Source organism: Corapipo altera, unplaced genomic scaffold (genome assembly GCF_003945725.1).
Source record: "Corapipo altera isolate COAL_440 unplaced genomic scaffold, ASM394572v1 107b, whole genome shotgun sequence".
Lineage (NCBI taxonomy): Eukaryota > Metazoa > Chordata > Aves > Passeriformes > Pipridae > Corapipo > Corapipo altera.
Genome location: NW_020884951.1, coordinates 1,000,598 through 1,023,921, shown reverse-complemented (window position 1 = coordinate 1,023,921; position 23,324 = coordinate 1,000,598). Strand labels below are relative to the sequence as shown.

At 49.8% G+C, this 23,324-nt stretch overlaps 1 protein-coding gene across 3 annotated transcripts in view; it reads left to right on the top strand.

Moving 5' to 3' along the window:
• Positions 1 to 8,362: 8,362 nt before the first annotated feature.
• Positions 8,363 to 23,324, top strand: part of GABRA3 (gamma-aminobutyric acid type A receptor alpha3 subunit) — a 72,662-nt gene continuing 57,700 nt past the window's right edge. The window contains exon 1 of one of the 3 annotated variants that reach the window (XM_027663144.1): positions 8,363 to 8,430. The gene's annotated coding sequence lies outside the window, so the exon portion shown is untranslated. Of the gene's footprint in view, positions 8,431 to 14,133; positions 14,458 to 14,791; positions 14,890 to 23,324 lie in introns of those variants that run through there. The other 2 variants (XM_027663145.1, XM_027663147.1) reach the window with 2 other exon arrangements.

The following is a 23,324-nucleotide window of genomic DNA, read 5'->3' as shown; positions in this document are numbered from 1 at the left end:
CAGGCTAAAAAAAGTATCTGTAGCAGCAAGCACCAAACCCACACAGGAGCTGAACCTGGTTCAGATGGGTGGGTTCTCATCCATTTTCACCTGAAAAAGGATTTTTTTTTTTGTTCTGGTTTAATTTTTTACCTTCTAATGGGAAGATTATCAGGCCCTTCCACCTTCCTCGAAGTGATGAAAACTCCTCATTGCTTTTCAGGTTGGTAAAATGGCAGAGAAGAAAGGGATTAAGGCAGAAACTACTTGCTCAAATATTCTGACTGCTTTGTCACTCAGGTGAAAATAGAAGGATAAAAAGGACAAAAGAACCAAGAGATGATTCTGTTTCCTCTGAAAAACTCATCTTTTTTTTTTTTTTTTTTTTTTTTTTTTGGCTACTGCTGTCTGGTAGAGAGCTTAAAGTGGAAACTTAAGACCTTGAAGAAAAATGCAGTTTTTCAGAAGGTTCATTTTATGTTTTTACTTTAAAAATTGAGTTTGGGTTTTTTCTTAAAAAAAAAAAGGGGGGGGGGAGGCAAAAAATCCAGCAGAAAATATTTTAAAATTAAAAAGCTGGCAGGATCACATCCTTATAACTCTGGTTCTTCCTAGTGGGGCAGTGCTGAAGCCTGATGCAGGTGATGTGCAGTGAGTCTGTTTGGTTCTTGGTAGTGACTCCTCAGCCCCATCACACCATTGCACTGTCTTTTCCTCGTAATTCCCCTCTATCTCCTTAAAAAAAAGGGATTTGGAGCCCTTTCACCTGCTGGCCTTGCCTGTGTACCCCAAAAGCAACAGGTGAGCTTGTCACCTGCTTCAGTGCCACATCCCATGGAAGTGCTTTGGAGAGGGAGTCAAGACAAAATGAGAACTGCCACCCAAAAAACCGTCTGAGATTTGGTGAGGGAATGTAGTGATGGGGGGAAATAGGTCACTGGTATCTCCCCTCATGCCATGCAGGAAGGAGACCTCAGGTAATCCTATTTGTAGGTGTGTCAAACAGCATCCTGAGTGGAAGCCTGAGCTCCCTCCTGCTGAGGGATATCAGGTGGGACCAAGGCAAAGAGCTTTTGCTGGAGACAGCTGTGAGTTGTGCTGCCATTTCATAAATGTGAGTAAGAACAAGACTGTTTATCCCTTGGAAACTGATATAGGGGACAAAATACTGGAGAAGAAAGAGGAGTAATGGGCAATATCCTCTGAAGCTGGGGTGGAAACTTGAGGAACTTCAGCTTGGATCAAACCAAACCACCTGACAAGTGATCAGGATGGAAAACTGATTCTGTCTGCAGGAGAATCAGATGGGAAAGACCAAATTCCCTGAAGAAGCCAAGGGCTGTGTGTGGCCCAGGGAGGCTGTTGCAGTGGTTCAGGGGCTGCCAAGCACAGGACTGCCATGTCCAGAGCAGAGGCCAAGCAGTTGCTTGTACAGATGACCACAAGTGTGGCTGTTTTACACTCCCAGTTAAAAATATCCCATGGAAGGCAGTAAATTATATCCACATGATGAATCCTTTCTTGGCCAACAGCAGTTGGCCATCCCCAGCTGTTCCAGATGTGTTTGCTGTGGGCTGGAGGCCAAGGACAGCTGGCTGCTGATCTGGGAGGCTCAAACCACAGCTGCACAAATCCAAGCCAGGGAAAGGCATCAGAGGGCTGAAAATTACTCCCTGGAGTCAGTGGTGAGACCTCATTGGTGTGGCAGCTGTAGGAAGGGTTAGCAATGTTTGCTGAGTGTGCTTTGCATGGCTTTTGGGATGCCTGGCTTCACTCTGATAGCCCTGCTTTCACACATGTGCCTTCCCACCTTTCTGCTTGCCCACCTTCCCTCTCCCCTGACCTCTACTCTTTATGTGTCTTGTCTTTTATAGGCACGGCTTTTAGAGTAAATGAGGCACTGAATCTTAGATCAGCCTTTTCAAGAAGTTGTGCTTCCTTGTAAACAGCTTTTTTTGCAAACCTGGTATCCTCTACCTTGGTTTTATTAGTCTTTTTGGCCTAAATATTTCTCTTGTAGTGTGTGTGTGTGTTTGTTTCGGTGGGAGTTTTGTTGCTGTTTGTGGGTTGCCTGTTTATTTATTTTTCCCTAGCTTTCTTTTTAACCTTCTGCTCTTTACTAAGCTTTTTCTGCTGTGTATGCTGATGTTGCTGAGATGTTGAGAATTTGAGAAATGAAGATGGAACCTGTCTCTTTTACCTTACCCCGCCCCATGCTGTGCATATGCATCAATACAGCCCAATTACCTGACCCCCATGGATCTTCTCTCAAGAACTTCTGCCTCACTGAGTGCTCGTATTCAATGTGGCTTTTAGGGTTTTTCTTCTTTTGCCTATTGTAGGGCCTGCTGCTTTGCTCAGTAGTACTCATCACTATTGTATTAGAGTGCTTCACACATGGTAATGAATTTAATTTCACACCACCACTACTGGAAGACAGGTTATTTTTATCCTCTCTTCAAATTCGTGAGAATTGACGTGCAGAGCTTGAAGCAGCAAAGCAGTGGATGCTTTTGGCTGTCAGGCTGAAGATATCTAGGGTCATGATGCTGGAATACTCAGCCCCAGAGGGATCTCTGCAGTGCAGCTGCTCCTCAGTAACAGTGGTGAGTGCCTGGCACATCTGTAAGGCAGACCCAGGAGATCTCATACCCCTGGGAATGAAAGCAAGTGGCTCCCTATGGAAACTTGGGTTTGAGCTGTTCTGTAAGTGCTCTGTAAGAGCCAGAGGCAGCACCTGCTCCCACAGTGTGGCCCCACAAGAGGAGCATCCTCCATCTTTCTGCAGCTTTATGGTGGTCTGGTTTTTGTCCCTCATCATCAGCAACAAATAGCAGTTCCCTGTAAACAGGAACTGCTGCTCCTTTGCTGTGCTAATTCAGTCTGGGACAGATGCATCTGGCTGGCTGGAAGAGCTGGAGGTCCTGTAGTGAGGTAATAGGATTATATAATTAAACACCATCATAATTTGTTGCTCTTATGTTTATATGTGAGGGCAGCAGGGCTGCTCTGAGTTCTGGCACTCCTGATTTGAATGCTTGACTCTGTAACCTCTGTGGGGCATTGCTTCTGGACAGGCTTCATGGACTGTTGGCAGCAGACGCTTGTGGTCACAGCAGTGTTTATGGACTCTGGTCTCTTCCCCCCGTGCTTTGGCTGCTTTTTATGATCCAGGGTCCCATGTCTTCAGCCCAGCATTTGACCATTTGGCCTTGTCTCAGCTGTTCCTGCCTCTCCAACCAGTCCCAAAATCCCTGACTTGGCAGGTCTCAGCCACTGAACACCTTTTTGTCCCTTATAATTATTTCAGGTCTTCCTTCCCCTCCAAATACCTTCCTCAGCTCACTTTGTCAAATCAAAGGAGACCCTGGTCTCATCATACCTGGATAAACTGAGCTCAGTTTGCAGCAGTGAAGTCTCCTGGAACAAAGGTATTGCTGAGCTTCAGGTGCAAAGGCCATCAGGAGAAAAGAATCACAAGGAAAGAGGGAACTCTGGTGTGCTCAGTGACCTACCACATCTGGACACTGACTGTACTTTCACCAAGACAGATGCATTCCTACTGTGGATATTCAGTATGGGCTCGTGCCCTTGCATTTTGAAGGGCATTCAGAAAGGTTGTTTTGGGGCTGAGTGGAGTCCAGCTCTCTGCAGCAATGTGGGAAATATATGTTTCTTTGTCCCTTGCATTTCTGCTTCTGTTAATACTGATACTGGCCAACACTTTACCAGGGATAATGAGATGGACTTCAAGTGATGCCATGGGATCATTTCCCTTGTGGATCAATGCTTGGGGTGGCTCAGCAACACAGCTACAGAGCATGTGTGTGAGCAAGAGATGGGAGAGGAATACAAGTGTAAAGGAAGGTGGCAACTCCTGCTGGAATATGTGACTAATTGCTGTGCTTTGAATCCAGGGGATTTGAGAAATGTCGGTGCAGAGGCTGATTAATTAGTGGTGATGTCACTCTGTTGGCAATTCCAGGGCAGGCCAGCTGAAACATCACCTTTGGGTGTAGATATAATCCTCAACACAGTAATCTGCATTAAAGAGGTGCATAATATGTAGTTGCTTCAAGACAGCCATAGCAAAGCTGAAAATCCTGCTTCTGTCAGGGCAGGGAAAGGGAGTTTGCCCTTTTTGTTTCGCAGTTTGATTGAGGAGTGTGTGCCTGTGCCTCTCCCTGGGACTCTCTGAGTGTGTGTCTGCCCTGGAGAAGTTGTAGCTTCATCCAGTTATCCTGCTGCTCAGCAAAAGCTTTCCTGCAGCAAGACACTCCCTGGCTTCCTTGGCATCTGAAGACTGCTTCATTAAACCCCCAACCCAAAAACAAAATTAGGGAGGGGTGAAGTCTTGCAGTTGGGTTGTGTTGGGCTGTGTTTGAGGCTGCTGTGCTGCACCTTATGGCCATGCCCTGCAGCAAGAGGATGATTCTGGACGAATCTTTGCAGGTTGCCAAAATGGCCCTTTAGTAGAAGTGGGTAAAAGTTTCCCATCTGGGGACAAAGCTTCCACCATTCCTTCCTAATGCTGCTGAAGTAAAAAACTTGGGAGGGCTTGTCTTCCTTCAGTGGTCTGCCAAAGCCCTTTCTGCCTGAGGGCTGCTTTGGCTTTGTGGAAAAAGATAAAGATGAGCAAGGGATTTCTGGGTCTACTGGGGTGAGATAGGGCCAAACCTCCTCCTTCCCCCACAGCCTCTCTACAGTGTCTTTTCATCTGCTGATGGGTTCTGCTTTCTTCCCACCTGATTTTTTTTTTTTCCTCCTCTTTATATAATTTTTTCAATTTTGTTGTTGGCAGCTCTTCTGTTTCAGATCCTCTTCAAACTTAATTAATGTGCTGCTTATTCCCTCTTCCAGATCAGTAATTATTACATTTAATAAGACTAGATCTAGTCCTGATCTGAGCATTACCTCCTGCTATCTCACCATGTTTCAGTTTGCCATGATGTTACAGCTCACAGGAATGCAGTAGCACATCAGTCCATGCAAAAAGGTCAGAGCAGCTTTCTTGTCAAATAAAGAACAAAAATATATATCAGAGCTAGGAAAACAGACCTCAGCTCATGTTGTTAAACAGAAGGTGGAAAGAGAAGCTGCTGTAGAGGTATTTTTCCTGGCACAGCTCCTGACATTTTGGGTGGCTCCAGATCTGCAATCCGTGGAGCAAGGTCCATTCTGTTGCTCCCGGGAAAACACGTGAGCCTGCTCCCCCCTGTGAAAGAGGATTGTGGGTTCCTGCAATTTAGAAAAGCTCTTTCTTCCCTCTCTGCCTGGCTAATGATCATCTCTGCATCTGCAAATTGTCAGGTTTCCATCAAAATCTTGGTGGTTTGTATGTGGAGAAATTTCCACTTGTGAAAGAAAAATAAATGTCCTATTGCCAAGCCCTGGCTGGGGACCTTTGAGATGTGCTCCACCCCCAACGCCTCCCTCCAGACCAGGGAAGATATCTGGGGGTTGCATATCTAATGCCTAATGCTTCCCACTGATCTATTGTATGAGAAATGTAACAAAGTAGCCTGATTAACTGGGATTGAAGGAATTAAGCCCATGTTTGTGGAGATAGCGATCAATGAGGTCTCTTTTAACACACTTGTTACTCTGGGCTTCCTTTGATTGGCATATCAGCAGCTACACACCATAAATTACCTTGATGGATTCCCCTGTGCCTCTGAATTTAAAAGAGATGAGGCACAGGGTTATTTTAGTTAATATTCCAGCGTGGTGTGCAGATGCTCTGCAGTTTGTCTCGACTCATAACCTCTGTTCTTTCACTTCTAAAGTCCTGCCCATGGAAACAGTACTGCAGCTGTCCTTGAACCTGCCTCTGGGCTTCCTGTAGCTCCCATGTTCCTTGACCCAAGAGTCCTTTCTGCCTGGACCGTTCCTTAAACAGTAAATGCCTTGAGGAGGGAGCAAGTGCTGTGAGACTGAGGCAGATTAATTACTGACACAGACTCTTGGCAGGACCTTGCAGGTTCTCCCAGGTGACCAGCTGGGGCTGCTGGCAGGGATCCTGGAGAGAATGAGCTAAAGAAGTGTTCCTGGATGCATGTGGGTCCACAGCAGAAATTTTGGTGCTCCCCACTGCAGCCCATCAGCTCAGTGAAGTGAGAGGCTGCCTTCCTCGGATTAGAAAGCACTTGAGGATGTCATTTACTCAGGCAGATTTCCCAGCTGACTGAGCATTCTTATTGCACTAATTACAAATCAAGAGGGTGGTGTGTGCACTGGCTCCCACACAGCAGGAGCTCTCCTCCCTAATGGTGGGGCTGGCTGGACTGGGAAAAGCAGAATGGATCTTGATCACAATTATCCTCTCCCCTCCTATCAGCTGGAGCAAAGTAAAGCTTGCTCTGGTAAATCCTGCAAAGTTTGGTGCTCAGGTGCTGCAGCTGGTGCCCTCTGCATTCTGGGGCCCAAGTCCAGCCCTGCAGATGGAGTCTGTCAGCACTGGGGCTCACTCAGACCTGAGACCCTGGCTCACACTGGCTGCTGCCTTGGAGTCACCAGAATAGTCCAGAACCTGGAACTTGAGAGGCACATAAAGGAAAAAAACTAACCCAAATTTTTGGTAGGTGTTTGACCAAGCCATTGTAGGACTGTCTTGCTCTGACTGTTTTCAGCTGGTGTGGGAGGGAGAAGACTTAGGAAAAGTTGCTGGTTTGAATTTCCCTGTACTGAAGGTTGGTAAGCTTTGAGATATGGAGCTCAGTGGAAACATCATAAGCCAACCAGCTTTAGGGCTTCCCTCTGTGTAGGGCTGTTCTGGATCATGCAGCTTGGCCTGTCAGGAGTATTGCTGGTTTGGGGGCAGTTACAGCATCTCTTTTCTCATTTTGAGCGTTCTTTGATTCCCTGAGTCTGTGTTTTCCTATTTGACTGAGGCTGGCTGCATTTCCAGAGGCTCCATGTCCCATTGCCAGGCAACTGATAGCAGCAGAACATCTGCCTGTCCCTGTGCCCTGAGGCTCTTCCTCCTGTGCAGAACCACTTTGCTCTGCCCTGTGCCTTCCTGTCATCAAATGCACGACTCCTCTTGCTTTTTGTCTCTGACCTGTTTACACTGAAAAAACCCCAAACCCCTCCTGAAGCAGACAGGCCCTGGGAGAGCACTGACTATCAGTTGTACATTTGTAGTCACAGCTACAGCTGGATTCTCCAAAGCTCTGTGCCAGGAGGGAGTTCCAGCTGCCTGCCCTGGGACCCGTAGCCTCGTGCTTGCCTGCCTGAGCATTGGCCCAGTTCTGGCATCCAGCTGGTGCTGTGGTTGCCAGTGCACGTGCCTGAATGTGTTCCAGAGAGTGGGAGTCACCATCAGTCTTAACAAAGTTAGGCATGGATGGGATCTGGACTGATGGCTGAGCCAGTCCTGCAGCATCCATCCACTCCTGGCTCCAGCTGTGCAGAGGGGATGTGCATGAGGAGTTGTGTGAGTGGCAGGGAGACAGCCCTTGGGCTTTGAACTGCTCCTATTTTTGGTGCCCTACCACATGCCAGGACAGGGCTAACACATAAACCATTCCTGGGAAGTTCCTCCTTTCATTAACTGCTGAGCTTGGCTCAGCCTCAGCTCCCACCCAGGTGGCTCCAGCAGCCTGTTGCAGTGGCCTGTCTCTCGCAGCCACCACTCACCTTGATATCATGAAGAGCTCTTATTACCTGGGTCTCTGCTGCTTTGTTTCAGCTAATTAGAGCTGGTAAGATCCACTCAGTGTTAGGCAGTGGCCTCAGCTCCCGTGCTCCTTGTAAACTTTACCAAACGTGACAACATATGAATCCTTTCAGGGGCCACAGCACAGGCTGTGTGGTGACATTTAGAGCTCTGTTAAAGTAGCAGGTTCAGCTGAGGTCTTTGGGAAGCTTCTCTCCTGCTAACAGGCTCTGTCTACAACCATATTGTGTGGCTGACTATTCTGTTTGATGGAGAGGATCCTAAAATTGCTGTTTTGATGGAAGTATGGTCAGTGTCCAGATGGGGTAGGTTTCTCAGTGCACCAGATTTCACTCTTCCTGTGGGATTTTTTTTATTGTAATGGCCTTTGCACCTGAAGCTCCTTGTGCCAGGAGGTTTGCTGCTGTTTGGTGTGCAGCTGAACACTGAGCTCAGCCTATCAAACTATGATGAGACCTGTTGACAAAGAGAGCTGGGGAACGTATTTAAAGGGGAGGGAAGACCTGGAATAACATATTGCATGTGATATGAACATAGGGCATTTTCCAAACACTTCAGCTAGTGCTGTCAACCCTGCAATTTTTGGTGTGAACCTCCCCATATTTGGGCCTGTTTCAAGTTCCAGGTTTTGGCTCCATGCCACTCTCCGTTCCTTCTGAATAAAAATTGACTTCACAGCTCCGTGAGTGCAGAAACAAACTCAGAAGGACCCTGGATCAGGAAAACAAACAAGCAGGACTCTTCAGGCCAGCCTTCTTAAGCACTTGATTTAGGTGAGTGTTAGGTATCCAAATTGTTTAAGAATATTTGGACTTGACAAGCATGCGCAGTGTTAGAAATAGAAATGCTGAGGCATCGAAAACCTCATGACTCCACAGGGGGATTTTTGAACTGCTGCTGCTGTTGTAACTGCAGAAGAGAAAAGGAAGAGTATGTGAGCAGGTCTGTCTCTCCAGGTTTATTTTTGCTCTTGCCAAGGGACTGCAGGACAAATACAGTGTCTTTCAGGCCCATTAGCTTTTATGAATTTGTTCCACTGCCAGCACTATAGCTTCTGGAATTCGAGACAGCTATCCCTGCTAAAAGCTCTGGTACTTCTCCATGTAGTTGGATGTGGCTTCTGGAGATTTGGGTGGACATGTTTTGCCATAGAAACAAGGCTCCAGCTCTTTGCTTTGCCAGGATCTGCTGAGCCACAGACCTTGAGCTCTGCAGTGTCTTGCCAGAAGGGTTTTTCAGTTCTCTGAGTTGTTGTGTGGGGATGCATGTTGAGCATCTATGTGAAATGAAGATACAGAGCTGTGCCAGTGCTCCTTGCTGGATTTCCTTGGGCATCTCTAAGCTATGGATAAACCCCCAGATCCGCTGGAGCCCTTATCTAAGGCAAAAAGATTTGTGTGGTCTTGTACAGAAATGCTACAAGCATCCCTTGGGATTATATATGGAGAGCAGCACCTCCCAAGGAATGTGGAAAGGTGATGGAAAATGATCATCTTTTCCACTAGTGCACGTTTGACCTGTCTACTTGTTTGTGGGCTGTTTGTGACCTCAGATGAGTTATTTGATGGCTCTGCCTTAGCCCATCACCTTCCTCTTCCCACGAGCACAGCTCTGCAGTGCTCCAGCAGCTTCCTGAATATGATACTTTACCTCTCACTTACTTTGCCAGGCTTCTGTTGACTAAAATTCTGGTGGCAGGAGCCATCTTTGCATTTTCTTGCCAGGATTTAGCCCCAGCATTATCAGGTGCTTGAAATTTATGGATGGAGTGACAAACTGCATAACACGTGGGATGCAAAGAAAAAGCTCTCAATTTTCTAAGGTTCAGAGGGGGAGAATTTCAGCAGCAAGAACACAGTGTTTGCTGTGTGTTTGAGAGGGTGAAAGGAGCATGTTCTGCATCCCCTTCCCAGTGTCCCAAGGAAAAAATGTGTAGGAAAGTCAGTTCTTGTGGGGGCCAGCAGATTCTAGTCACCTGCTTTGAACCGTGTGAGGGTAAAGGTTGCTCTTGAGCTGTTTCTTGATAGCAGGGAGAGCACAACATTTTGGGGGGCTCTTTGTTCCCTCCAGGAAGGCTTCACAGACATGGAGGGGAGGGAGCTGCCTTCCCATGGAGGAAGGAATTACTGCCTTTCTGCCTCAGCCCAGTGCTACTCCTGTTTGCTGGGGGCTGGCCCAGGACCCTGCTCCCTTCCCGAGAGCAGCAGAGCACCAGCTCATTGCTGGTTTGTACGAGTGGCTCCAAACCACCAGCTTTTGGATGCTGTCCCCTGGGAAGACTGTTAGGCTTTGTTTGAGGGGTGCACATGTGATGCCCCACGGGGCAAAAGGCAGCTCTGCTGTGCCTGCTGAGGGCACGGTACAACCCTGGCAGGGAGGCTCCCAACAGCATCCAGGGTGAGCTGTGACCCCGGCTCTGGCCGAGGACGCAGGCAGGTGGCTGATTTACGGCCAAAAGGAGACGGGGGTCTCTCCGAGTGAAGCTGGAGGCGAGTTGCCATGGAGATGGGCTAATAAAGCACCGGCAGCAGCCGGCTCTGACGCTGCTATGGCTGCAGAGAGCGGCCGGGTGGGGAGAAGGGGCAGCTGGCCAGGTGGGGATGGAGAGTGAGAGGAAGGATAACACCAGGAGGGCAGGACAGGAGTTTGGTCTGTAAGGCTGTTGAGAGGGCCCTGAGTGCTTTGAGAGTGGAAGGGGTGATGGGAGAAAAGAACCCCTTTCTCCCAGCTCTTTGGGAAGCAGAGGTGTCATCGTGGTGCTCCTTGGCAGTGAATGGGACCAGCAGTTTTTAGGGAAATGGTTGGGCCCCTATACAGGGAGAGGATCTTTTATTCTGATTTACTGACTGCATCAGCCACCTGTCTGTAGGCTGGCTGCTTTTCCTGGCAGCAGGAGAGGGCTCCAAAGACAATGTTGATTTGTAGGGGCTGCCTCACACAGGACTGGTACGAAGGACTCTGCTGTGCTCAGCACTAGGTCAGTCCTGTTTTCTCCACACATCAGCTGCTCCATACCAAGGCAGGTGCCTGCACAGGAGCAGTCAGGACCTTCCTAACTGCAATGTCCTCCCTGTGCTGATGATCCTTCATCCTTTGAGCAGGGCTGTGCTGCCCAGTGCCCCTGGAACGCTGTGTTACCAGGACATGCCCTCTCAGCACGCTGCCCTCCTGCCTTTCAGCACAGGGGAAGGTCAGATGTTCCCTGGCTCAGTCCTTTATTGCAACACAACTGCAGCCAGCTCCCTTGGATGCTGAGTGTGGGTGTTGAGGGGGAAGAATGTGGACAGCATGGACTGGCCTCCAAAAATGTGTATGTGCTGGAGATGTGCTGCACATCCCTCAGCTCTGGCTCCAGCCTGCACCTTCAGAATGGATCCTCCTGCTTTGCTGGGGCAGGGCTTAACCCTGCACTTCCATTCAGTTGAAGGGCATTGTAGCACGGACCTAAAACCAAGCATACTTTAATTCTGGCTGGTTGAGCAGGATGATGGGAGGGAAAGGCTTAGCTAATTATTAGCAAGATATTCCCAGGCTGCTGTACTTCCATTTTGAGTAATATAGTGACAGCCATATTTTAACCCTGACCACCATAAGAAGGGTTTGCCTCAAAGCCATGAGCCCCTGGAGTGTGCCAGAGTTCAGGGAGGTGTTCCAGCAGGGAAGGAGAGGGTATACAGTTTAAGAAAGAAATAAAAACCTTATGATGGAGTGATGCATTAAAAGATAATTGCTTACAGGTTTCACAAGGTGTTTTTATGTCTCCTAAATTGATGGATGTATCCACAGAGAGTGATGCTCTTAATGGAGGGTTACCTTTGCTTCTGAGCAGAGCAGAGATCAAGGCAATTACAGCTGGTAATGCCAGATATTGATAATACTTCCCCTACCCCCCGAAGACAAGGTTTTCTGAAGCTGGACTTCTTAAGCCTGCTTCCCTGGCCAAAGCCTCTTCCCCTGCTCCCAACAGCATCCCCTGTTGTTCAAACCCATTCTGTGCTGCTGCTGGATAGCCCTTGTATCTTAATTCTGTCATCATGCACTCTCCAGGTGGCAGGAATACTCACTTCCCTTATGGGTCAGTTGTTTTTTGGCACTGGCTGGGATGAAGGATGATTTCCACTGCCTCCATCATTAACAGGGCCTCCCTTCATGTCCCTGCAGGGCTAGATGGTGGGATAAGCCAGCCAGCCCTTCCCGTGGCAGGAAAACCATAAAGGGGCATGAAGAGCTTTGGGATGTGTCTGGTGCAGTCTCTCTGAGCTAGGAGGATTTTGAGTGGTGGAGACCCTAATTTAGGGTGGATTTTAGGTGCTGTACCTCTTGCTCTGCTCTTAGCAGCTCACTGTTCATGTGGCTACAACTTGTACTTTGTTTTCTGTCTGCACCCAACTACGGCCTCTTCCCCCACCTTTGTAAGAGCTTGGTGTGTGCTGTGGCTACAAGGGGAGGAAATTATTTTGATTTTTAGATTCTTGGAAAAGCTTTTATGATAAATGGCCTTATGCCCAAGACTATTTCAGGCTGCTGGCAGTGTCAGAGGAGGTCTCTGAGCAGAGGAGGCAGTCTTCAGTGAAGGCATCTCAGGGCAGAGTGAGATATGTTGCTCCTGGGGAAGTCTGTATGGCTGTTGCTCATGGATGAACAGGCCTCAAGAGAAGCATGGTTTCCATTGTCTGTGACTATTGTTAGCACTACTTAAATCTGTAAATCTTGGAATGTTCTTCAATATGAGCCATTTAAAATCCTGAGTCATTTCTGTCTCCGGATGTGCCTGTCTCGCTGATTCTGTTCTCATATCCAAGGCAGTCCATGCCAGCAGCTGAATCAGTTTGGAAAGGAGGAAGAAAAAGTATTAGGAATGCTTCTGCTCTCACCCTCAAACCTCAATATTCTTGAGTCTGGTCCCATCTCTGGGCATGGTCATCTCAGTGATATTCTCCAATTGGAGTGTCACCTTCCAGTGGGAAGATGGTGGACCAGATCCTTGGGGCTTTTAGCCAAGTGAATGGATGTGCCTTGGGACTCCCTCTGAGCTCTTCTCTATTCCCTTGCCAACATGCTTTTGTTCACAAGCATATAAATCAGGAACAGAAGATGTGCCTTGGAGGAAACTTAGATATAAGCAGAAATTGTGTGAATCAGTATGGCCAAACTGTGTTGCTTTCATGGCTCTTCCTTAGCTGGCCATGCTCTCAGCAGGAGGCTGGACTAGCTGATGTCCTGAAATCTCTTCCAGTATGAATTTTCCTACGATTTGTTCTAGTTTTGGAGACCAGCAAAAAAAGCTCCTCTGCTGGCATGCACACACAGCTGTCCTCTTGAGTGATGCTTTATAGTATGGCAGGAGGAATTCAATGCAGAGGCAGATTTTTAAAAAATGGGAATAGCCCCACACCATGCGTTGTTGTCATTCCCCTATGAGCAGTTTAAGGACAATTAAAATGTTGGCTGTCCCCACAAGATCTTAAAAGTAAGGTCCCTGCTGCTCAGTCAAAATATCTTGCAGAGATCAGAAAATAATAACTTGAAGGTCTTGTTGCTGCTGCTGCAGCAAAATTGTCCTGTGAGTATTCAATCTGCATCAGCTGGGGTTGGATGTAATGCTGAGGGCTGGAGAAACTTATCTTGATTACATACAGTTTGTGGAAGCCACAGAGCTCCTGTAAAGGAGCCAAGTGTTGCAGTAACACCAAGGACTCTTCCTCCTCTGGTCTAAAAGATGGCAGATTTGATTGTGGGGACCCTGTGTTGGACTATGCCCAGTTTTTGTTCAAGATGTTTGTCCTCAGATCTCGTGAGCTCATCAGGTCTTGCCTGTGGACCCTACTCAGCAGAGGAAAGCAGAACTGGCATTTGAACCTCTGCTAACAGACATATCTGGATACATGGATTAATAAAGACCGTGGTCAGGTCATAGGGAGCTGAAATTTTGCTTTGAAAGAGAGACTATATTCTCCTCTTACTGTCCAGGAATATGTCATGATGGGTGCTTCTATCTCACCAAAGGCAGGATGGCTGTGTTCTGTAGGGATGAGGTAGAAGAGTGATTGCCCCTACCTTTCTCCTGGAAGCAAGAACTGGGTCATTTTCTAATGTCCAAAGGCAGAGAACTGACAGTTAAACTGGATTTAATCACTCATGCCTTGAGGGCCCTTATCCTGAAGAATGTTTTCATGTCATGTTAAGTATTCAGAACCAAGAGTAATTTAGAGGAGTTTAGGGGTGGTCTGTAATGCCTGCAGATTGTGATCCTTTATCCCACCCCACATCCTCAGAGAGGGAGGAAGGGGTTATGTACCTTGGAGTCACAGCTGCAGCTGAGCCTTGCACTGCGTGTTCACCGAGGAGAGCTCTGCAGGGACAATATATTTTGAGTGCACCTTACTGTCAGCTTTCGCCTTCCCAGCTCCACTGTCGTGTGGCTCTGCAAAACCTCCAAAGCCCAGCCAGCTCTGCCCAGCACATCGTGCATTGCCCTTCCTCTGGCATCCCTGCGCTTCCACGCTGATTCTGCCCTTGCTTTCACTGCCTACTCCTCGCTGCGTTTTAACCTCTCTTCCTCTTCTCCCTTTCCCTTGCATTTGTTTTCCTCTGCGTATCGTTTTATTGCGATATATAAACCTCGGCAATTCCAACTTGGCGGGGCCAAACTTCCCTTTCCCGCCGGCAGACCAGGGATCCGGCCAGGCCGTGCGGTGTGGAGGCAGGTTGGCAGGAGCTGGGGCGCAGCGCACCCCTGGGGGTGCTGCCCACCTCCTTCCCAGAGCATCGGCGCCCCGGGGAGCTCCCCCCTTCAACAGGTAGGAGCTGGGAGCAGCCAGCCTTGCTCTGCTCACCCTCCTGCCCGGAGAGGATGGTGGGGGCCGCCGCGGTGCTCTGAGGCCGGGGCTTGCTGGAGGAGCCCGGGGCATCAAACGCTTTGGGGCAGGGAGAGCGGCGGTGCCCCGTGCCCGCTGCCTGCGCGGCGGGGCGGGCGGCTCCGCACAAAGCGGGTGGGTAAACCCTCCTCCGGGGCGCGGGGAGAAGGAGGAGGAGAGGAGGAGGAAGGCGGGGGGATGCTGCTCCCCTCCCTCCCTCCCTCTCTGCCTCGCTCGCCGCGGCCGGAGCAGCGCGCAGGCGGCTCTGGCAGCCCCGGCACGGCGGGCTGGGGGCGCGCAGCCCCGCGGAGCGCTGCGGAGCGGAGCGGGCTCCGGCCGCCCCCCGAGCCCCCCGCCGGGGCAGCCGGCGCGGTGGTGAGTGTGGCGCGGGCGGGGCGCGGGTCGTGTCCCCGGTCCCCCGGGGCTCCCCGCTCCGCTCCGCGCATCCCCCGCGGAGAAGCGCCCCGGCGGGCGCTGGGGCAGCGGGGAGCGCGGCGGGCGGTGCGGACCTGGGGTTGGGGATGGGGCTCCGCGGGGCTGCGCCGGCCCCTGGCCACTGTGTGGGGGCCGGTGAACAATAGAGCGGCGGGGGAGGGTGGCGGCTCTGCCCGAAGCGCATCCCTTAGAGGGCGGGGGGAGGCTCGGCTGCGCGGCCGCGGGGCCGGAGCATCTCCGCTCCAGCAGCAACTCCGGCGCGTGTCGGTCCGGAGCCGTGCCGGGGGTGTTCCCCGTCGGGGACCCCCGGGGATCCAGCCTACCCGCCTGGCACTGCCGGATGGAGAGGGGGGAGAGAGGCTGAGGTGAGAAATGTCTGGACAAGGGTAATCCTGAGACCCCTTCCCGGACCCGGACGGGGAAGGCGGGGGGAAGGGCTGAGCGGGGAGACCGGTGTAGTAAAGCAAAGTCAAATTTCCCCCTGAATCCTGCAGCCGGGCCTAATGGACACAGGTGCTGTGTCGGGGTAGGGAGGGAAAGGAGTGTTTGGGGCTACAGTTGCTGAGGCTGGTATGGAGGGAGAGGAAAAAGAGCTACAGATGTTTTCTCCTTGCTCCAGAGTTACTGAGACTGAGATATGGATCATTAAAAATGAGTAGCCTAATGCAATTAAGAGGTAGACAGTCCCCACTGCAACACTTATCCATTGTTCCTTGCTCTGCCTTCTGCCGGAGTGATTCTCGCCTGGAGAGAAGTACAACTGAACAAATAGTTCATTTCCCTGGCCAAATGCATCTGTAGTGTCTCCCCTGAATCCGCTACTGACTGGCTGAAAATGCAGCAACATCCTCAGACAGAAAGAGAGAGCTGGGACCCTCTGATGAGATTCCCACTGCCGTGGGCCAGCAGGAGCAGCTTGGAGTGGCTGCTCGCCCGGCTTGTTTTGATGGTGGCAGCAGCAGAGCAGGTTTCCTCCCTCACCTCTTGGTCCTTTTAGCTTCCTTTAGGGGAGTGTGAAGAAGAAAAATAGCAGGTGCTGAGGCAGGACCAGCCCACAACTAGAAGATGTTACTTGTGGTTCAGGCGAGTCCTCTCCTTCCTGTAGCGTCTCTCTTAACTTTCTCTTTGCCCTGGAGGATAAGGGATTTCGGGGTGTTTCGAGGTGATGCTGTTTTGGTGGAGTTTTGCCAACCTGCCCTTCAGCCTGTGCCTGTGGTGTCTGGGTGCCCTCCAGCACACACGGGAACATGCACAGAGGTGAGAGCCTGACCCTCCTGCTCTTTTCCGAGAGAGCTCCGAGCAGCTGGAGGGGTTGCGGCTGCACCGGGGCCCTTGGCACATGTTTGCCTGGAGGCTGCTGTGTCCTTTCCTCTGGAATCTCCTCCTGGTTGGCAGCGTGCAGCAGAGCCCAGCGTGTGGGGAGGCACAGATGCATTGTCTGCACCGCTGCGAGACTCTCTCGGCACTGGGTGGCTGCTGCTTTTCCTCGCTTTGGAGCTTCTTTTCGCAAGTCTGCATCATGGAGCTTTTCTCCTCCTGCTCTTTCTCTTTTCCTCTTCCTTCTTTGTCTGTAGACTGCTGCCTGTCCCACTTCACTCTCAGCTTCTTGTTTGTCTTTTCCTGCTTAGTCTATTCTTTCCCCTCAGTTTCTTTTTGTCTAAGTAGACCATGTTCTCTTCAACCTGCTTCTCTCAACACCGGGGATGCAGCCCAGCCCCTCATCTCAGTCGGAGTATTCCTGCCAACTGTTTACAAAAAGTAGCACAATACCCAGGCTGAACGCTGACATAATTACATACCCAGCCAGAGAGTGTAGTAAATAATCCAGCTTTTCAAGCTTTTGCCCAGTAGTGAGTCTTTTGCCATCTCCTTTGCCCATGGGCTAAATGTATTATACTTGGCTTGCATTTACTTATATTCTGGAAACACGAAGTCGGCGCAGTTGGCGCAGCCGTGTGTGGTACCAGGGTGGATGCACGTTGATGTCTTGCACCATGTACACTCACTGTGCCCGTGTGCACGGTGTGTCTGAGTATGCACAACACAGCTCTGCTCCTGGGTCAGGCTCTGGCTGTCGTGCTTGGCGAGCGTGAGGGCTGTCAGGGAAGGGACAGCTGCTGAGGTGTGGACATTGTTCCATCAGGGAAGGAAAAATGGCTGTGGGGGTGAAGGTCAAAAGCGCCAGCGAAAACCGCAGGGCTTGGCAAGCAGTGTTTGCACTGGTGAGGGTGATAGTTTTCCAAAGATTTGTGTGTGCACATGATTGCAGACTGTGGGTATTGTCAGCACGGTTGTATTTCCAGTTGTGCTTGTGAGCCTCTGTCTGTCTGCAGTTGCCTTGATTGTGAGTCAGTCTGTCTGCAGTTGCAGTAGCTGTGAATCAGTGTCTGCCTGTAATTATGTGGGTGAATCAGTGTTGGCTTGTTACACTATGAGTGCAAACGGTTTCCCATAGCAGTTGTGGGTGTGAATCACTCTACAGTCCCTCTGGATGTGTTTTTTAGTAGTGAGATGCAATACTGGGATTAATTTTGTTTTGATGAGGAAAAGCTGTCAAGCGGCTTCTCACTTTGAAAAATTAAAGCTGGGTTGGGAGTTGGGCACAGACCTTATGTCTTCGTTACCAGCAGATCCACTTACAGAAGAGACCCTCTCTGAGGCTTGCTCTCAAGATTTACGTGTTGATCTAAACCTTTAATTTCTTTGCTTTGTTCCCCTGGTTCCGAGTGTCCTCTTCCGCTGGCATCTCTTGCAGAGCTGCAGACGACACATTTGGTAACCATCACGTGTGCCTCGTACCTTCTGTGTGTGTGGCAGATTCATGGGAGGGTTGTTTATGGCTTGTGCAGTGTGTGTGTGTGCAGGGACGAGCCAACGTGTGCCTCTTGGGTAGGTAAGCACAAACATTTTCATGCCTGTGAGACGAAGACCGTGTGGTTCCTCTGCCACGCGCCCCTCGCTGCGAGCCAGCGCTGTTCCTCTAAGTAGATGGTAAACAGCAAGTTTGATTCAGGTAGGCGGAGGTTCTGCTGCCTGTTGTCGTTCTCTGCTTTCTATAAATCACTGTACTAGCTCCTGGCCTTCAACAGCACCTCAGTGGCTCAAGGCTAAACTAGAGGCAAGTGGGAGAAATCCGGGCTACCTCAGGTAATGGAAGCAGAGCACTCGCCTCGGTCCAGGGTAGGAAACCCAGCCTGCCCCTGAGCTGGCTGGTGCAGGTAGAGCATGATGCTGGCAGGGCTGGATTGCTTCCAGTATGTTCTGGCTTGGGTGTCTGTGCCTGTGCTGTGCATCCCAGTGAGCTTGTTTCAGAACAAAGGGATGCAAACAACCTGGGATGCAAAGGGATGCGAGACAAGGGTCTTCTGAAACACCGCGGTGTCTCATTTTATCATTTCTAGGCTTCCAGAGGAACCATTGCTGCCCCTGCCCTCAAATGAAAACGTATTTTTCTTCCAAGGGACCCTCCTTTTCAGCTGAAACGATTGAGAACTGAAGGAAAAACTCCCTAACAGGGACCCAGGGCAGCATGTGCATCGCCTGTGTTTATTGTGCTGCGCTGAGCGCTTGCTGGCTGCTGTCTCTGCAGGGAGAGCTTGGAGCTTCACCCAGAGAAGCACTAAAGAGGCACAACAGAGATCACCAGAAAACTGGTGGGCTCACAGGGTTGGGGACAGTTGGGCAGAGCACAGCCCGTGCAGGCTGGATGATTTTGCAATCCTGGAGAGGTGTTGAAGGATCTCTCCTGATGCCTGGGACCTGTTTTGCAGAGGCTCCAGCGCAACAAGGAAGGGCTTTAACGAGCTTCTTGTGCTGTGCAAATGCACCTGACATTTTGGGGTAAATTATGCAGGTGTTGTGAGGTCATCTCTAGCACTGTGCTTGGCTGTGCTACTGTGCAGGTGGGTGGATAGTGCTTGACACCACCAGGCTCTGGATCACCCTCTTCTCCCTGCATGGAAGTGCTTGTGTTCAGGCTTTGGGAAGAAGAGGCAGCTTCAGTCCAAATCTGTTTTCCAGCTGGCTTCCCAGCATCAGCTCCTGGTTGCACACCCCTCCCTGAGATTCCTGACTTGGCAAAAGATGTGGAAGTGCTGCAGGTCCTGGGGGCTGAGTGGGAGCTGTTGGTGCTCAGCATTCCTTCAGCTGGTGCCGCCGGTGTCCGTGCACGGCACGTGGGAATGCTGATGAAATGACACTGCAGGTAGGCAGCGTCTCTGGGTGCAGTGGTGGGGCAAATATGCCCTTAGGGCTGCTTTGTGAAAGCTGCCTGCATGGGGAGACTATTGCTAAGTGAATCAGATTGTTTCCTTGGCTGTGTGTGTTCCTAGGAGGCAGCAATTTGGGTGACATAGTGATGGGACTCTCACAAATGAACCCAGTTGGGTTTATGGGCCTCTTCTGCCTTCATTTCCTTTCTGATGCTTGCAGTATCCCCCTTTCTGGGCTGTTCTCCCAGAGTTTTTTTGCAAGCTTTACCTTTCAGTCTCCACCTCCAGAGCTCTATCTGTCTTTCCCTTGTCAGCAGTAAGCCTGTGCTAATCACTCTTTCCTAGGAAGGCATTTCAGAATATTTAATGGTTTCTAGAACAAGGATTTCTGGGAAGATTTGGCTCAGGAGATACCCAATGTTAGCATAGTTACCAGGGTACCTTGCTGATCTGGAAGGTTCCAGCACTTTTTTTGGTTCCCAAACCCACTAGGTTTGGTTCCACCCAGTAGGAGCAGGGGCTGTCATGAGGAGAAGGAAGCTTTTCCAGTTCTTTGTTCATAGCATACCCAAGAGGAAGGCTGTGTTTCTCTGGAGTGTTCTGCTGCTCTGGAGGTTGGACAGACAGACTGTATGTGTTGGAAAGGAGTGGGTATGTTTATCAAGCCATTAGGTATGTTGTTATAAAGACACCTGCCAAATTCCAGAGTGCACAGTATTGTAAACTTCAAGTACTACTGGATTCCAGCTGCAAAGTGTTAGCAGGGCTCCTTAGAAAATCTGCATTGGATTCAGCTGTGGAGGTTACCAGCAACTGCACAGTTAGTGATGAATGTGTTTGCTAACTGTGCCATTAAGGAGTGAGCAATGGACAGATGGAGGAAGGAGATCCAGAGCTGCTTTGAACACATACTGTCCCAATAGACTCCATCTTGCACAGACATAGCTCAGAACAAGAAGTTCTGGGGTGATGCTCTTTAACTTACATGAAAGAGGGGTCAGTCTAAGGAGCTGTACCACTTTTCTGAGCTTAGGAATCTGTTTTTTTTATTTCATGAACACTGTGCAGTTTTCCCTTCAGCAAGTCCTAGTGAAAGATTCGGGTTTTTTTTTTCTTCTTTGAGGCTGTTAACATTCAATTAACATTCCTAAACCCTCACTTGGTTACCGTGCACTTAAATGCATGTTGCATCCTCCCCCACTACTCCCAGAGGATCAGGGATCCCTGCAGGTGTTCAGATCGAGATTTTGGCTGTCTCACTGTTGCCACTTTGCTGAGTGGGAAGTGACAGCTGAATAGCCTTCTGCAAGGACAGCACCAGTAGGGGCTGGAGGAGCTCCAGTGTTATTTTCCCCAAGGCACACTGGTGGGTGTTTCCATCCCTTCCCTTTGCTGTGCACCCAGGGACCCCCTCTCCTGCTCTGCCAGAGCCTCCTCTCCAGGAGCAACTCTCCTGTGCCAAGTCTGAGGAGCTCAGTTACTGGGCTGTTGAAATCAGGACCTGATCTTAAAACTGATTTTTACTAGAGAGGCTGTGTGGCCAGCAGCTATTGGGCTTATGAAGCACCTGCACTGGCTGGGATTTTGTGTGTCCCTGTGGTTGGTGCTGAGCCTGGACTAGCAAAAGTCCTGGGAAAGGGGAGAAGCAATGCTGAGAGCTGCTGTGCCATGGGAACCACCCTAGGATCTGGCTATGGGGAGCTTTGGAAGACCCCTTAAACTGTCTGAAGGGTGAAACCTCCTCCTCTGCAAAAGCCTCCTTGAATTCTCCAGAGAATTCTCCATGTTTCCTGCTTGTCAATAGGGTGATGAGCAGTGCTGGAAGGGGGTTGTTCTTTCTGCTGCTCCCCCATCACTGCCTGGTCAGCCCTGGCTCAATGGCACAAGGCTACCAGGGTTCAACACCAACAGTTAAAGCCCTTGTGTTCTTCAGGAATGTCAGCCACCATCCTCAGGGCTGAGTCTGCTTCTCAATCCATCTCTGAGTGTAAAGTAGCCAAGGAACAAGGAAAATGCCGCACAGCTTCTTCTATCCAGCTCACAGGAAAAACACAGTGCATGAACCAAAGGAAAGGGGTAGAAAACAGTGCCAAGCTCTTTTCCAAGCTGTGTTGTCCTTCCTGAGCCATAGCAAACCACTACACCCCAATTTGGGGACATTCTCAGTGTGAACAAACTGAGACGTGGCTGGCAAAATATTCACTTGGGCAAGTAGTGAAAACAGATTTTTCCTCTCAGTGCAGCTATATAGAACAGGTTCTGATGCTTAAAATAACTCAAGCACATATGTGACTTTATTCAAGCAGCCCTGTTATCCTTGGCTAGCACCTTCCTTCAGCAGAACTACCCAAAGTAGAAAACGAGCCCTTCATCTCTCTGTAATATTGAAGGAAAACTGTATGAACAAAGTTTTGTGGAAATACAGTGGTTTAGAGCTTCTTGGCACAAACAGGAACATCTTACATACACTTACATCTGTGTAAGTGCTTCTGGCTTTTGTCACTGTTCCTGTCCCTCTGAATCGCCTTGTTGTTCCATTTTCAGGTACTCTTTTCTTTAGAAGCTCTGTTCCACCTTTGGTGCACATTATCCCCCACCCATGGTCTCACCAAATCTGATAAAGATGGTCCCAAATGTTCTAGAGGAGTCAGAACAGGCCCTGCAGAGCCAAGAGGCACCTGCTGCAAATCCAAAGCATCCTCATTGGTGTGAGGATGGTCAAAGTCTACTGGCAGTGCAAATTCTGCCAAAACAAGCCATTTCTCAAAATAAGCAGTTTGATGGGAAAATGTTGATTTCAATGAAAACTTTTAACTGTGGTGGGGGGAGGGAAGAGGGAAGGCAGCAATGGTTCTTTTTTTTTTGCTTTTGGCTAGTGTTTGAAATTGCCTTAGGAAAAAAAAATCAATTAAATCCTATTGTATAATATGCAAGTTGAAGTGAAATGAAAGGGAAAAGTTGAAAGGAAATCTGTTAAGGAGGTGCTTATTGAAGGAGTTCTGGATTTGCCTTGTAAGAAACATCAACATTTTAACTGTCCTTGTTGTGATTTGGAGTGAGTCTGCCCAAAATGTTGGAATTTCCCACAGAACAGATGTTCAGCCTGTTAATTTGTGCTTCATCAGCAAATACTTGAATTTCCAAGACTGTGTGTCCCTTCTGAGCTGGAAAGTGGCGGGAGCCAGGGGAACCATCCCAAATCAGGGCTTTTCTCACCAGATGTGTAGCTGTGTCTATGCCAGAGGCTCCTGCAGCCTGCTTTGGTGGGAAGGCTGAGCTTCCCTTGGTGGCATCCTGATTAAATAAGGCCCAAGCACACTGGGCCTAAATTAATCCCTGCGTTTATATTTGCAGGGATTTTAAATGAGTGGTGGGGAGGAAGATACAGGTGACTGGAGCCCCGTGCTATTTTTCCCCCCTGTGCCTGCTGTTAGTGAATTATCTTGCCAGAAAAAAAGCTGAGGTGAGTGGTAAGGACTGGTAGTGTCTGGCTCTTATCTTCTGCCTGCCTGGCAGCTCATGTCCTCCTAGACATGCTAAAAAGCAAGGACCAGGCACAGCATGCAGGGAGACTTTAGGGCCAAAATGCTGTAGGGTGACCAGGGACAGAGATTTAGGCTCTTCTCAATGCAGAAATGTGACATAACACATGGCCCAGCCTGGTCTTGTCACCCTTCTCCTCTTCCAGTTGTCTGTGGCAGGGGTAGCCAGATACAGATTTCTGCATAAAGATGACATGAGTGACCTCCAGGTATTTCCATCCTGCCTGGCTGAGCTCCCTCTGCATGGGATTTCTGCTGGGACTTCCTGTCTCTCATGTCCCTGTGCAGAAACCCCTGCTTCTTGGTGGCACTCACATAGTTCACCTGCCCTCTGCATCCTGGGGCACCCTCCACCAGCTGAGAACTGCCATTCACATGCAGGGGGGGCTGGCTTTCAGGATCTCCTTCCTTCAGTGCTGGAGGGAGCTGCCTGAGGCTCTGCAACGTTGGTGCCTGTTGAGTGGAGAGATCCAGAGGTCAGATTTGACTGGCACAACTGCATCTTGCCCTGGTTTTCTGCATGCTAGGATTGAAGTGAGCCTCCACTGATGGCTTTGGGGGCCCCCACTGGCCATTTGTGCCTGTCTGGCACAGGGCTGAGCCTCTGCTGGGCTGAATCCCC